Raw genomic sequence first — 16,255 nt, forward strand, 5'->3', positions numbered from 1 at the left:
TGAAGGGGACGCGAACGACCGAAGGACCGACCGAGTCCCGAGCCAGCCGGTCTGAGCCGGAGGGCCTCACCCACAGGCCGCCAGTGGCGGGACACCAGACACACCGCACTGAATTGTGTCCACACCAGGATACGACACCAGTCTGATGTGTCAGCAGGAGTTCACTGTTTGATGCAAGGCTTGTGTTTGTATTGTGGGATTGGAACAATAGTTCAGTTTTACCAAAGTGAGCTAAGATATATATATTGCATTATTACCTTTTCAATCATCATGCAACCTTTCTTACTATTGGGACACCCACATAAAACTGGGCTTAACTAGTCTTGAAATTATATGTATGTACGTTATACACCGATGTTCCTATCTGCTGGTGTGTTCTCAGACTTTCGAGTTAATCACCCTCTTGGTAAACCCCCCTGTCTCTGCCATTTAGAGAATAAAACAGCCTGGCTCTTAGAGCTGCTGCTGTGATAAATACCTGAGGCAACAGCGTTCATTATTTCACCATTATAACCGCTGGTGGATCCTCTCGGCTGTTTAACGACTCGCTCTTTAAGGAAGTAAGAGCGGTGGGGTCACAACGCAGGGAGGCTCCCTCTAAGCACCCTGTGATTCATATCAAACGCAAGTTAAGTGGCATGTGGCTAAATTAGTGGCATGGATTCTAGCAGGTATAATGGCTCGCCCGGCGGTGCGTAACGAGCCACTGTCTCACTGTGTAGTAATGTGGCCTTGATATCTTTTACATGAACCCACCAATAATAGTCAGGCCATTTAGCCCTAGCCCATATCCACACCCACGGCGTCTGCACATCAGCACAACACCCACACAAGTCTTCTTCCTGTTTTGTAGACAACATTCCCCCATCCTGAGTCATTGACTCCGCTTAGGTTCATTAGTGAAGATAATTCTATTGCAGACAGCGGGTCAGCACATGAGATGTCACGACGACAGCGAGGCACATAACAGCAGCTAATTATAACTATGAAGTCCTCATTAGAATATCTAGGGGGGTGTTGTGAGTTGTTGTGAAACATGGACCCACTACCTGGTTGAAAGGTTGCATCTCAACAATATACAGTAAGTGAGGATCTGAGAGAGAGAGGACCCTGTACAATCCCCTCCTGTTATCTTGTTTTCACTCAATTTTCCGGTGTTACACCGAATTTACACAGAAATTAAACATCAAAATACATTTATATTTTTTAACAATTTACTTTTGCGTGTTATATGTCACATATTTGCATAATTTATTACACAGATACAGTGGGGTCATATTTTCTGACCATAGTCGTCAGAAATAGTGACCTCATGTGATGCTGGCTCTCTGCGGTCACAGATTTCGGTGTAACACCGGCCTTAACTTGCTCAAAGCTGGACATGTGGCGTTCAAGGGCATGCAAATAGTTCAATCAATGTGTCCCCTGATTTCTAAGACATCCCAGCTATCCTCCGACATTATATTGATTCATTCATACTTTCCTATCCGTGTTCTGGCTTTCTCTTACTGCCCTTTTCCTCCTCTTTTACAGCACACTTCCCTCTTCACATTACCCCCCACACACCCTCTGTCACCTGTGAGTAACGACAACACGCACGCTCTATTCATCACACACTCCTGCACATGCTCAGTAGCTCTTCATTATATTAATTACTCTCATTGGAAGAGTGATCATCAGCCCCGTCAGAATCCATCACAGCTCGGTTCCCACAGAGACCCAGGCCCGGTAAATAATCACCGGTGTCGGTACCAGGGCTCCGGCCCCGTCGTTCCCATCGGACACACCAGGGTGGGCCCTAAATACCCAGGGGGTTGCAGATCCCGCTGAGCCACATTCATCTCTGCCACCATGCTGAGGAAGAAGGTTTCAGACCTGTAATGGGTGAGGGTGGGTAAGAGCAGAGTAAAGGTAGCCTGATCCAGGCTCAGCAGTCAGAAGGGAATACACACATCCTGCTTTACCTCTGGAAAGGTGTATGAGTATCTCTGGATTCATCTGCGTGTGGTAATAATGGTTTCAAATGAAAAATGAGACGTGGAGTCCAAACAAATGTATACACTGAAACAAATCAACCACAGGACCATGAGGGAAACCACAGGGTCGAGTTCACAACAAGCACGCTCCGTGTGTGTGGTTCATCAAACGGTGGAACTCATTAATTGAAATTGATGTGCACACTAAGAAAATGTTGAAGACCTCCTGAATCAGGCTGGTCTCATACACTGTTTGTTGCTATACCTATGCACTCTAATTTGTATATATCCCACAAAATCAATTTGTATGTAATTATCCTGATCCAGGAAATATAAATAGTGGTGAACGCCGTGTAGGGAGGAGGTCAGGGTGAATAGGGGGACCAAAAAATACCAGGCTTTCGCCAAGGAGACTTCATGTCCCGTGTGAAACTAGAAGTCAACATTGATTTATTTGCCATGTAAGTTACGTACTTAAGTAACACAACTTCTGGAGTTATTTTAAGCCAAACCACAATCTTTTCCTAAACCTAATTAAGCAGTTTCGTTGCCTAAACCTAACCAAGTCGATCTTTTCCTAAGCCTAGCTAAGTAGCTTTCTTGACTAAACCTAAGGAAGTTATGTCCTGTAAAGACGGACGACTTTTTCGTAAGAAATCATACCAAACGGTGTATATGAGGATATGTTGCCTAAATATTAGTGATGCACCAGTCCAACCGATACCTCAACTGAGAGTATCTGCAGAGTACTGATCAGATACCAGGGCTCTCTTCTTCCCAAATTTAAGACCTGTATATTGAAGTCATTGGAATCATTTTATTTAAGGTAACAGGAGTACTGCTGTTGCCCTAAAAACTAAGTCAGCAGTCAACCACGACTGTAAATGATAGCAGAGGCACAGAATGCTATAATGACATGGATGAAGAAACTGTGGATCGGTCATATCATACTTAATAAAATCCGGCGTATCGGTTCAGTTTCCGGAAAATTTTAAAATTTCTTAGTGAGTATAGTTTGAAACAACCCCAAGAAACAACCCTAGAAAGCAAGCGTTCATTGATGTGGGTGGACTTTTGATAGCTTGCAGTTACTTAGCAGCTCTTAGATTGTCTGTAAAGAGGAGCAAAACAGACTTAATGAAAGGTCAAAATAGACTTGATTGATGCTGGGCTATTTTTTCACCCGTTTATACTGCAGCTGGTATAAAAAAATCTAACTGAATAAAATTACAGTGCTGGATAAATTGAAGACAAGTGATCTTTGCTATAATCATGTGCATTTATTTTAAAGGATAAAACTGGTGATTTTCTATATTTTTGTTGTCATCAGCAAGCCTCATAAAAATATCGAAACCAAAATTACTTTAGCGTGACTGTCGGTATTTTCCTTGGCATGTCCATGGCGCTCAGTTCCAAGACATAAATCTAAATAAGGCTAAATATTTTCCTAAGGCAGCTTGGCAAAATAGTTTCTTAGTGGGATTGACTCAAAATGAAATACAGTGCCCATGTTCATAGTGGCTCACTGATGACAACAACGGCACAGAGGAACAAGCTGTATTTGCTTTTCAGTTGCATCCACTCATTGTTGGTTTTGTTCTTTTCATAGGATTAAAGTTGACAGTAAGAAAAATACAGAATATCACCACACTTTGCATTTACAGTATATGTTGTTTAAAGCCAGTGTGAACCCTTACAAAACACAATGAGGTATGAAACACTATTATATATTATTTAATATATATTATTATATATCGATTAATCGATGGTCTATAAAAAGTCAGAAAATGATGAAAAATGTCGATCAGTGTTTCCCAAAGCCCAAGATGACGTCCTCAAATGTCTTGTTTTGACCACAACTCAAAAGATATTCAGTTTACTATCATAGAGGAGTAAAGAAACCAGAAAATATTCACAAATAAGAAGCTTGAATCAGAGAAATTTTACTCTTTTTTTCCTAAAGATTACTCGAAATGGTTAATCGATTATCAAAATAGTTGGCGATTAATTTAATAGTTGACAACTAATTGATTAATTGTTGCAGCTCTAGAGTCTGGAGTACAGGTTTACACCACTTCCCTTGCATGATATCTCTGATTTAGAAGAGAAGACCTTTTTGAAACACAGTTTAGGACTGCAGCACCATTCAAACTGCAAACCAAAAATTTGAAGACTCACTCTAAATATACCAAACTCCAGCCTCCAGCTGCATAGCAACTCTGTGATGGCCTCATCTTGCTCTGTTTAGAGTTCTCTTCATGGCCAATTGACCTGATAGCTCACTCTTGTCTCTCTCGCTAATTGAACAGAGAAGGAACGAGAGAGGCAGAGGAGGAGAGAGGAAGAGAAAATGAGGTTGGACTGAGGAGGAAGGAATGATGTGCTAGAGGACGAGTGAGAGGAGAGAAGCGAGGGGTGGTGTAGCATGCAAGGCCTCATTGATTAGGTGGTGAGCGGTGCAATGTTTCTCTCCTGACACTTACACGCATTAAAGCTACATAAACACCCATAATTGGTTCGTTTAGAGCGGAGTGGAGAGAGACAGCACACACACACACAGCAATCATTGTATGTTTGTGTGTGTGAGGAATATATATATAGAGAGAAAAAGAGGAGCAAAATTAAATGCTCGTAAAAAGGCATGCAGAGTGGTTGGTGTGGGTGGAAAGATGCTCATGAATGTGTGTGTGTCACATGTCCCAGTGCTGTACTAAGCAGGAATGATAAAACCATCCTCAGAGACTTGGGATGACAATAACACTCACTTCAGGGAGAGGAAGAAATGGGAGGGATGCTGCTGACTGTGACAAATTAGCTCTCAAATATGGAAGCAGCCGATTGGCTGCGGGCGTCAGGAGGGAGCGATACGGTTGGCTGGCTGAGTTGATGGATAGTTATTATGCCATTCTAATATAAGAAGATGCAACTTTGGGGCTTTGCAGTTCAATGATAGTTGCAGAGAGCTGCTCAGCACTGTCATATGGGATTCTGCAAAGTGTGAATGCATTTCTGTTTACGTCCTAGAACACACGATAACACACAAATGTGGTAAAGCAAAGAGACAGTATGAGAAAATTAGACAGCTGTAAAGAGCTTATCTCTGTACTTGGATGACAGTGTGCGAGAGGCAATATTCAGGGTGTTCCCTGCGTCCCGTAACGCCATATCCATCAGGTCATAAGACCCCCACTGACAGGGCGTAACTGGCACCCTCCTCCTCCTGCCACCACCCCAGAGGGCCATGTCACTGGCTGAATGGAGCGCTCCCTGGACGTGGAATGATGGGATTCCTCGGTCTTGGCTGTCATCTCTAATCCGACACTCTCACCCACACAGCTGAATCTTCATCTCTCTCTCTCATGCTCACACACACACACACATGCACAGTGAACTTTCTCCCTCTATCTCCCCACACTCTGGGCCACAAATAAATTTGCATTCACTGCCAATTCGGATGCTGTATCAACATCGCTGAATCTACATATCGTTGACGTGTCCAGGTGCTAAGTCACCATTATGTCTCTCTCCAGCACACACACACACACACACACACACACACACACACACACACAGGGGAAGGGGCAGGCAGGTCACAGTGGCCCCAGAGCACTGGACTGTGCTAAGCAGGTAAATATAGCGAGGACAGGCTTTATTAGAATAGAAAAAGCTCTGTTACTGTCACAGGTAAGCATGACCGATTGGGACGGATCTTTACCTCCACGGCCAGAGTCCAACAGTCGTCCTCAGCTATTCTGAGATGCTTCCACACTTCTGGGTTATGTCTTTTTTCTGCCTCATAAGACCATGTTTCCTCCTGTTTTAATTATTTCACAGTTTAAAAAGGAGGTATCTGGGGGTGTGTACATGAGTGTTTGTGTGTGTGCACCCTCTTTAATTTATTACTAATGTTCTTGGTCTATAAAAAAGGCGAAAGTGTGCGTATGTCATGTCTTCCTAATGTAAGTGCCCAGCAGATTACCGCCTTATTGCCTCCAAATCAATACCCTCGAGTGGGTGAAAAATAAGGCTTGTTTCATGTCAAGTCAGCCCAGTATCTACCTTGCACACTTGCACAGACACATGCATTTTCACATGCATGTTCATTATAGTGTTCAAATGTAAAAGGGCTTATTGGCAAATGGAGAAAAAAAGGGTAGGAATAGAGAGATGATGGGAGAGATGTGGAGCCCAGGTTGTGTAATCTCTTCGGCCTTGTCACCACTATAAGGAGCCATCCATCCTCTAAAGCTCATTGATCCTCTCAACATCCAGACGGAGTAAGGATCCCCCTCTCCCCCTCACATCGCCCCACACTCACTCTATAACTGGGATCAATATTGATTATCATCTTTAAACTGCCTGCCTTTGGCCATGTGCTTCAGGAGCTGCTGTACCCTGAAGGTACGGAGGTTTGAGGAAACAATAAAAAGGCTGTGATGACTTTTGTTTTGGGCTCATTTGGGGGTTTTTTTTGTGGCTCAAAGTGGAAATGGACCAGAAGTAGTGAAATAGAGAAGAGAATGTTAGGGACATGGTAAACTACGGACATTAGAGGCAAAGTCAATCTTGTTAGATTAGTTTTCTAGTTTATAAATGAAGCCTTGAATCTCTGTGTTTGTGTATTTTCTCTCTGAACTCATCATTAGCCAACTGCAGCACACTTTTGCCACCAAAGGCACAAACATACCAGCATCAGCATCGGTGTCCAGCTCCCCTTCTGTCCTCCTTTATCCCACTCTCCCACCCCACATGCCTGACTCCATCCCGTCAATCATGCCTCTCAGATAGCCCCATGATCGCAATCGACACTCAAATGATGGAAGTGAATAAAACTCATTACTGACAGTCAGCGTGAGTCATGGGCGAGCATTAAAAGTTGCGTCTGGCCCGCAGCCGTTCATCCCTCAGCCGTGCTTTATGATGGGGAGACCCGGTCGGTCGGGTTCCCATCGCCTTCCTGCGCCAATCTCCATCAATCCACCACCCCACCTACAGACACCCCCCCACCTCCTCCTCCTGTGCTTAATGCACCTTGCATTGTCAGACATCTAACTGCTTTTATCCAAGTGGTGGGAGAGGTTCTATAGTTGTGGGGTTTGGGCGAGGGGTGTCATAGAAGTCTTGGTGTCTGGTGTTGCAAATGTGGTTGTTGTAATAAACCAAATGAGCTGCTGCTTTTCTTATTTTTAAATTAAACACCCATTGCCACTCTCTGGAACTCGGGACTCATTATTCCTCACTGGTATAGAGACCTATGGGCCCGTCTGGGCAGCCATGATACTGCTGCTGTCCATACTCCCCACCTGACTATACTAACCACTGCCTAAACAAGTCTTTACCTAATGTAAACTAAACCATACCAGTGAGTCATCCACCGTCTTAGACCTCCTCCTAACTGGTCCTGTCCCCATAAACCCAGTGCAGAGAGAGAGCAGTGTTTACAGAAACACAGGAGCGGCTCACCTCTAATCTGCCCTGCGATAGGGAGGGGAAAAAAGAAAAGACAGCGAGGGAATGAGTGAGAAGGACGGAGAGGAAAGGAGACGCCAGGGGTTGCATGATTGCAGGACAAACTCATAAAAGTTCCATTAACCCGCGAGGAGTTAAAGAGGCCCTGTTTTCATCCAGCAGACAGCCGTCACAAACAGAGCATCACCATAAAATCTCCTTCCTCTCCTCCATCTTTCTCTTGATCTCTGCAGCCCTCGCTCCGACAGTCTCTTTGTCTCTCTCCGTTCATTTTTTAAAAATGTTTTACTCATTTCTTTCTTCTTATTCACGGTGGACAAACACAGATATTACAAACACGGATCTATAAACCTCCTTTATCTTTCCCTCCTCCTCCTCCTCCCCGTAAACTGACCAAAACAGGACTCCCCCCTTACATCCTCTCCCCCCTTAATCTGGGTTCCTGGTCTGTGAGTCACAACCTGAAGACGCCACAGGTCTGTCAGCGTCAGTCTGTCTGTCTTATTAAACCAGCCATTCATCCATGTCTATCCACTAACTGCTTTCAGGTTGATCTGACTGCTTTTAAGAGAAATTTGTATCGCACCGTGTCTTTTGTGTTCAGGACTTTGGTTGATTTAATCTGAAATTGCATTGTTTTAATTTTGTTGCCATCTTTGGTATACTGAGCTCAGCATCAGCTCTGCTAATCCCTGCACTTTACAGTGTTCACTGTACAATCAAATCTTTTTCTTGTGCTCCCAGTCCTGCTTTCTATTGTAATATGCTAACTAAGCAGCTCCTCTCACTTCCTGTTCGCCAGGGGAGACCCACTGTTTTCATCGACAGGGAATGAGTTGAAACATAACTGTGTTATATCAATCAGAAATTGGTAAGAGTAATACTTTTTCTATATAATTATAAAACTATTTCAGTATTACTTTTAGTATTCAGATCCAGTCATAAAATCCTCACAATTATTTTAATCTTAATCTTCACTATATTCTGAATTAAAGGCTGTGAAATTCATTATGCAATCATAAAAAAAATCTTTTGAATTTGAAGTCTCATTAAGATCAACATCTCTTTTTGCAACAGTGACCTGAGAACAAATTGCATATTTACATTATCACATCAAGATGACAAAATCATCACACACAGACACTGATTAATACAATCAAATATTAGAAATGACAGGAAGTAAAACTTCAAGAGCACTGCATGTCTCTAACAATTTAATATGCAACAAGTAGCCTAATAATTTAAGATGATATTTATATAACATTCTAACATAAAACAGATGCAGTAATATATGATAATCAAGATTAATAATCATCTATCAGAATCAGGATTACCATTTAAAGCCATACATGTAATCGTATACTATCTTATCTTTAACAGATCCTATACAGATAAATGTTTTTCTGTTGAATCATCCTTTGTGAAATAATCCTGGTAAGCTTTTTTGTGGAGATATTTTGAGCACTGAACACAGACACACATACTGCTGACCCTCTACCTTGTCAGTCACAACAGTTTTATAGTTTTGGGGAGGTCAGCTCCCAGCCAAACAGTGTGAGTGTTCTTTGAAATCATCCATTAAGGCACTAAGCACAGGCTCTTAGCTCCTCTTCTGATGCTCTCACTATCTGGTACCACTATCTCCTCTACTCCCTTTCCCATGGTGTAACCTTACCTCCCAAAGTTATCTTGCCTCAACACATGGAAACACACGCATGCACGCACACAGACACGCTGTTCCTGCTCGGAAGGCACTTGTATCAAAATGCACATCTTTAGTAGATTTACCACACAAACTTCTGTTATTTTTGAAACGATGGGTCCTTGATGTCAGACAGAGGTAGACAAAACAATCTCATTTCAAATTTCGCTGGCAGATTTTATCAGTTGAAGTTATAGGTATCTTATCAAGCTAGTGCTTGCTCTGCGAGTTGGTTGAAAATGTTGTCCTCAGCTGACTTTTTAATGTTTCTGGCTGACTTAAAAACAACCAAACTATTAATAGTGCACATCATAGCCACACACACATCGTGTTTTGAGGTTAAAGCTAACAGGTCCCAGGCAAAGAATCATCCTCATGCTAATTCCTGTAGAAGACATGGAAATAAAGAATTGTATCGCACTGTGGAATAATAAAGAATTGTATCGCACTGTATGATAAGGAAACTAGAATTCCCGCCTCGCATTGTATGTCTCTGCCAATCAGTCAAGTAACAGTTTACATCCATGTCTGTCTAAAATGTCATCACTTCAATATTTTCTCCTATTAGATATGTGTGAAATTGTCATAGTTGGCATATGACAGTGATCTTGACCTTTAACCACCAAAATCAAATCAGTTCATCCTTGAGTCCAAGTGGACGCTTGAAGAAATTCCCTCCAGGCCGTTTACGAGAATGTGTCGGACGTGCATATGGACGGACAGACAGACGGACAGACGAAACCAAAAAATGACCAACCGAAAAAAAACGAAAACATAATCCCTACGGTCGCGGCTGTCGCTGGCGCGGAGGCATAAAAATGACAAAAAATACATCCCCAAACAGGCTACAATAAAGCTGAAAAAATAGACCATAAAGTAGGGGATGCTTTAGGGCGTGGCTACCTTGTGATTGACAGGTCGCTACCACGGTGTTGTCTGGTCTGGTCTTGTGTTCGTGTTTTCGTCTTATACTGTAACTTTAACCCTTTCACAGTTTAACATTTTGCTTGTCTTATTTCGTATTCGGTTGTACTTAGCTCCACCGTCTTGTGTCACTTCTGGTTGCAAAAAAACAAGATGGCAACGACTAAAAGCCAAGATGGCGACGACCAAAATGCAGAACTTGAGGCTTCAAAACAGCAGTCCACAAACCAATGGGTGACGTCACGGTGACTATGTCCACTTCTTATATAGGCCTACAGTCTATGGGAGAAAGGTCACTACACTTGACCCCTAATTCAGCTGTGAGTACGTTCCAGATGTATGTTCTCATGTTCAGTTAACATCACCAAACAGCGACCATTGGTCAGCAGCAGTCAGAAGGGCAGCAGGACAACTCAGCAGTTCACCCTGAGTGCAGGTTGGGGGATGGGAGAGGGGTTTTGGAGTCAGAAGGACAGGGGGTTGTGAGATGGAGGAGCAGAGAGAAGGGGAAACCCAGACGTCCCAGTCCCCCTGGAGAGGACCAGTAGGCCGGGTGTGACAGTCATGGGACGTGGGCATAATGAGGATACATCACTGCAGCAATGAGGTGCTCTATCACAGGCACACACACCAACAAACCGGCATATACACACTCCTACTGTACACCCACATCACCAATGGCCCACACAGACGTCAAATCATCAAACCTCTGAGCTGATCATGGCTAAAGATGTCAAATAAGCCTCAATCTCAGCCCAGTTCCCACTGTAAAAGACAACGTGCTGCGTTCTGAGTGATGTAAGTTCAGTGTGAGTGTGGGAACAGGCCTTTTTTCTTATACTGGATTATTCTCTGGGAAAGAAGGGGCACAACTTTTCCTGTCGCATTCAGCCACCGCCGTTGCCGAGCAGTAAAGCGGCGAGCGTGCAGTAAAATAAAATGAGGTGTGGAGAGAATTGGACTGATCTGCAAAGCCATGCCGCGAGGGTCGTAAAATAATAACACTCTGTCGTAAAACAAAGTGCTTATTAAATCATTTTAAACAATATCGCACGATGTGGTGTGCTCCACAAAAAAAAAAAAAAGAAGATCTCATGGGGAAAGCAGCTGAACAATCAAATGAAATTTAATAAGTTGATCATCATCACAACGCTGAGTAAGACTTTTGGGAGGCCTTGGTGGCTGAGCTCCTCCCAGCACTATCAATAAAGTGACACTTGGCCATTATGTGGCCATTACTTGGACTTTAAGTGACAATTGTACATCAGAGGAGAAGGGGAGTGCAGTCTCCACTGTTTTACTAAACTAGGCCTGTGGTTGTATCTCTGTGTGTGGTGGCGGGAACAACATACAAAGCAATGCACAAGCTCATGCATGTGTACACACAATGTGTATATTATATGGCAGCATGTCAAATATTGGAATTTCGACCCAAAGTAATGACACTTGGAGACTTTTCTCTGGGTTTGTGGCCTAGTGGGCATGCATACACACACAAACACACACATGTCCTATAATGCCTTTACTATCTGCAGTCATTCTTTTACACTTGCTGACTGGTGAATTAAAACTCTTGCTGCATTGAGCTGCGGTGAAAAGATTTCACTGCAATGGAGGGCTGATATAGTAGGACTGGGACCTTGTGAGGACTGTGACTCTGACAGGAGGCTCTATGTGGATTTGTGCATCAGTACAATTAACGAGAGGATGTAGAGGCATGCAGTTCAGGAAGAGAGAAAGCATGAGCTGCACTAAAGTTAGGAAATGAACATGACCAACTTTGGAGGATGAACGGATTAAGTCACTTTGCACAAAATAATCTGCTAAATGAATGGAATGTACAGTGTATGAGTTACACACAGTGCAGTGTACACTTATTTCATGACGGGACATAATCATCACAGAATTACCTCTTCTACTCCTTGAGGGTGCCCTCGGCTGACTATACTGTTTTCAGAGGCTGTAGCTCAGTTTTTGAGTTATCGGGAGCTTTTGGGAAGAACACTAAACGCTACAAAGTTAGGCTAAATCTTGGCGAGGAAAAACTGACGTGGCGATTTTCAAAGTGCAAGGTCCCTTGACCTCTGACCTCAAGATATGTGAATTTGGGGACAAAGTTTGGGACAAAAAACATGCAATTTTTGTGCATGCAGTATAAATGTGTTATTTTCACCTATTTTAAAATGATGAATTTGGATATTCCTGCATACTGGGGTCCCTAAACAGTCTTGGAATTACATAAATTGGGTATCACTGTAAAGCTGAGATTATTGTGGATCCAATGAACTCAGCTGTATTCATGTGTGGTGATGTTAGTCCCCATAGTAGCCATTTCATTCTAATGAGATAATTTAAAAAAATTTGACCTCACTGTATAAAATGACCTATGGTGACCTCTAGGATAATCACAGCATCATGAAACTTTACAGCCACAAACTAGAGACCTAGGGCATTCAGAGGATGGTTGGTCTTCCTAGGTAGATTGACAATAAGGGGGTTTCTTAGCAGTTTCCAGAACAGAAGTGCTTGCCATCCAATCGCAGAAAAATGCAATTCTTTCAGAAATCTCCAAATGTCATTTTGGTACCAAATCCCAGCATGGCTTTTTCTATGGTGTTCCTCAAGGTATCTCTGTCTTAATGTGGTGATTTGAAGGGTTTACTGATAATTTTATTCAATTCTTGAGTGGTAAAAATGTTTTAAATTTAGCACCAAATCTGTGTAACAAATGATATCAACCCAAAATTGCTGCAACAAATTATGGGACATAAGTGAGCATGGGGATGGCCATCATATACTCCTATCATAACGCTCTAAGCCCTTATACACTTTGACAATTCAGTTCAACTAATTACTTAATTAATTAATTCTCAAATTAATCTTCAGGTTCCCAGCTTTCAGATGATGTACACCACTTCTATGTGACATCTACTGCTGACCTGCTATATCCCCCTAAATACCACTGTACCCCTAAAAAAGACAAAAAATGGTCTATGAAAAAGAGGAGTGGAGTGGAAAAGGTTAAAGGAAGACTGCATTTCCTGCTTTCCCCATCCTCTCACTTTGGTCATTGTACCAATTCTTTTTCCATTTACTTACAGTTCCAGTTACTTCATACTTCTACTCCACTACATCTCAGGGGGAAATATTGTACTTATTTTACTTTACTTGACACTTGTAGTGACTGAAAACTATGATATGCTGCAGTACTTTACTGCTAATCTACCCAGTAGTAAAATTGGCTCCACATTGATAAAAACAGAATAAAATATTATCCTGTAATAATGTAACACTCTGAAAGGAACCATTCTGCATAACGAGTACTTTTACTTTTAATATATCAAGTACATTTCGCTGATAATACTTCTGTACTTTTACTTCTTCCACTGAGAATACCAAGCTGTATTTATGACTGTCAATTACTATAAACTGAATATTAATCCAATTTAAACAAGCAATCAAATCGCTATCAGAAAGAAAGAAGAGCTGCTGATCTTCAGATTATTTCAATACTTTGAGTTTCCCCAGAGGGATGGCTATCATGAAAGGAATGGATCACAATTACTAGAAATGAAGGCCAAACAAAGGCAGCAAGTGACATGACATTAGGATGTTAGGTTGGGGTGCAGCTGCTGTCCTCATTACTATCATTCATCCTAAAATTAGCATTGTATTGGTTTCTTTCAATTTTCTGTCGTATGAAACCTTTCTTACGTGCTATCACTCTCTGTCCTTATGTTTCCCTTGTGTGGTCCGGCCAGTAAACATAAACATTTTTGTTATATGTTTTTTCTTCTTCACTTCTCATTTGGTGACTTTTCCACTCCACTACCAGATTTGGTAATTGTGTCCTCTGATCAGGGTAATACACAACATCAATGTAAAATGTTCTTACTAGTCTCCACTCCATCAATCAAGGCAGAGGAAATGCTTCCGCCTATAGAAAGCAAAATTCCTTGAAAGTGTCTGTAAAGTAAAATATGAAGATGAATAAGTTGTGAAGACTGGGAAAAAAAACATAAAAACTGATGGTTTAAATCATAATTTTGCTTAAGGGCCATAATCCATAAATCATGATGCTCAACACCTGTGTGCTCTTTGCTACTGTACAATGTTTTTTTCTTAGAAACAGTACAGGGGTGGATTTCACATGCCATGTGTACTCCATGTGCAAAATCCGGGTCATCCTCTAATATAGACACATCAACACCAACAGTGCTCTCTCTGTTGCACCTGAAGAAGTCTGATCCTTGTGTGTGTTTTCTTTAAATCAATAATCAAATCCTTGTATCCTCTATCCCGGTCTCAAACGGATCTAAGTCCAAGAACTAATGATGGCAAAGAGGATAAAAACGAGGAGGGATCAACAACACCATCCAAATAAGGTTCCCCCAGGAGACTGTTTTGGTTCACCGCACATCATCCCAACAGCTGTTTTACAAGAGGTGACACTCTAACCACCGCTATCCCTGTGCCCTTTCATTTCTATACAATCAATGAAGAATCAAACTGGTTTATATTATGAGATAATCACAACTTTGTGTCACTTTGTCTGCACAAAGCTTTGTATCTTTATCTACATCTCAGCATTAGAAAGGGATATGAATTTGGGATATGCCACTCAAATCTCTACTTCTGCTCAAGAGCAGAGGGAGAATAAAGGGACATTGGGGAACTGAAATCATGCTTCAGCTCTTTTTAAATATTTAAATTAGTGTGAGGTCAAGGTACATCATTTCAATCTAAACCACCCATCAACAATGTCCTGAATTAGTAACAGTAACTATTAAATATGCATCATTATATTAAATAGCCTTAAAGAGCTACAGCTCATTACACACATTTTAGTAAAAACCCAAAATAACTTATGTTAAATATAGAAAGTAAATAAAAAAATAAATTGACCAATAATAAAATAATAGTGACCAAATGGTAGAAAGAGACACATGCAAGGTCTCTCATACAACATTTTTTTATAATAATAATCTCCCCTTATTGCAGACAAATGATTGCATGTCAACAACAGGGATGCTGCTGCCCAACATGCTTTAATATGCATGAAAGGTATAGGACTTGCTAAAGGATAGTTTTGCCTATCTTTCAGATTATAATTAAAGCTAAGTTGCCAGTTCAGACAGTTTATTCGTCAGCAACACATGTCCAATACACAACATAAATCTGACATTCAAAATAAATGTAAAAGTAGGCATTGTGATTGTTTGTCACAGCATCCTATATAAGCTTAAAGTTGATCTTCAAATGAAAGCAAAAGTGATGCTGCAGGACCTGAACTGCATGGACCCTCTTGCAGCAGAAAACTGAACTTCTCAATCTTGGAAAAAAAAACACTACAATAAGGAATAAACATGATTCAGTGCAATATGTTTTGTGGAACTTTATTGATCTATATCAGGGGTGCCCAATACGTCGATCGCGATCTACCGGTCGATCGCAAAGGTAGTGTGGGTAGATCGCATGGCATTAAAAAATAAAAATAAATAAATAAATAATAATAATTAAAAAAATTTTTTTTTTTTTTTTTTAAAATAGACGTCAGCCAACAAATTGCAACACTGTTTCACCTGAACTCATCTGGAATGGAGGATGAGATTTTGACACTACAAGCTGACATTCAGCTTAAGTCCAGGGCTCATGGACAGTTCTGGAACTTACTCACAGAGGAAAAGTACCTCAACATGAGGAAATGTGCTACCTCCTTGACTGCATTATTCGGCTCCACTTATTTATGCGAGTCAGCCTTTTCCCACATGAAGATTATTAAGTCCAAATGCCGTTCCACCTTGACTGATGATCATTTGGAAGTGTGCTTGAGGCTGGCTATCAGCAGCTACTGTCCGGACTATGCATCCCTGGCTGATTCCATTCAGTGCAAGTCATCAGAGTAAGGTAATGACAAAAAATGTACAGAGTTATATTGTACAATATGGGTTCATGCAGTTATGCAAGGTACACCAACATATATTGTACATATAAAGAATACTCAATATATTTATAAATAAATATATGTTTTGCATTTTTATAGTAGGTAGATCATTTTGACTTGGTCATTTTATAAGTAGCTCGCATGCTGAAAAAGTGTGTGCACCCCTGATCTATATAATGGAGACTGTGGGCTCTATTACCTTAGATTGATAATTGATAGCCAATTGATTGAATTGCCATT

Source organism: Sebastes fasciatus, chromosome 17 (genome assembly GCF_043250625.1).
Source record: "Sebastes fasciatus isolate fSebFas1 chromosome 17, fSebFas1.pri, whole genome shotgun sequence".
Lineage (NCBI taxonomy): Eukaryota > Metazoa > Chordata > Actinopteri > Perciformes > Sebastidae > Sebastes > Sebastes fasciatus.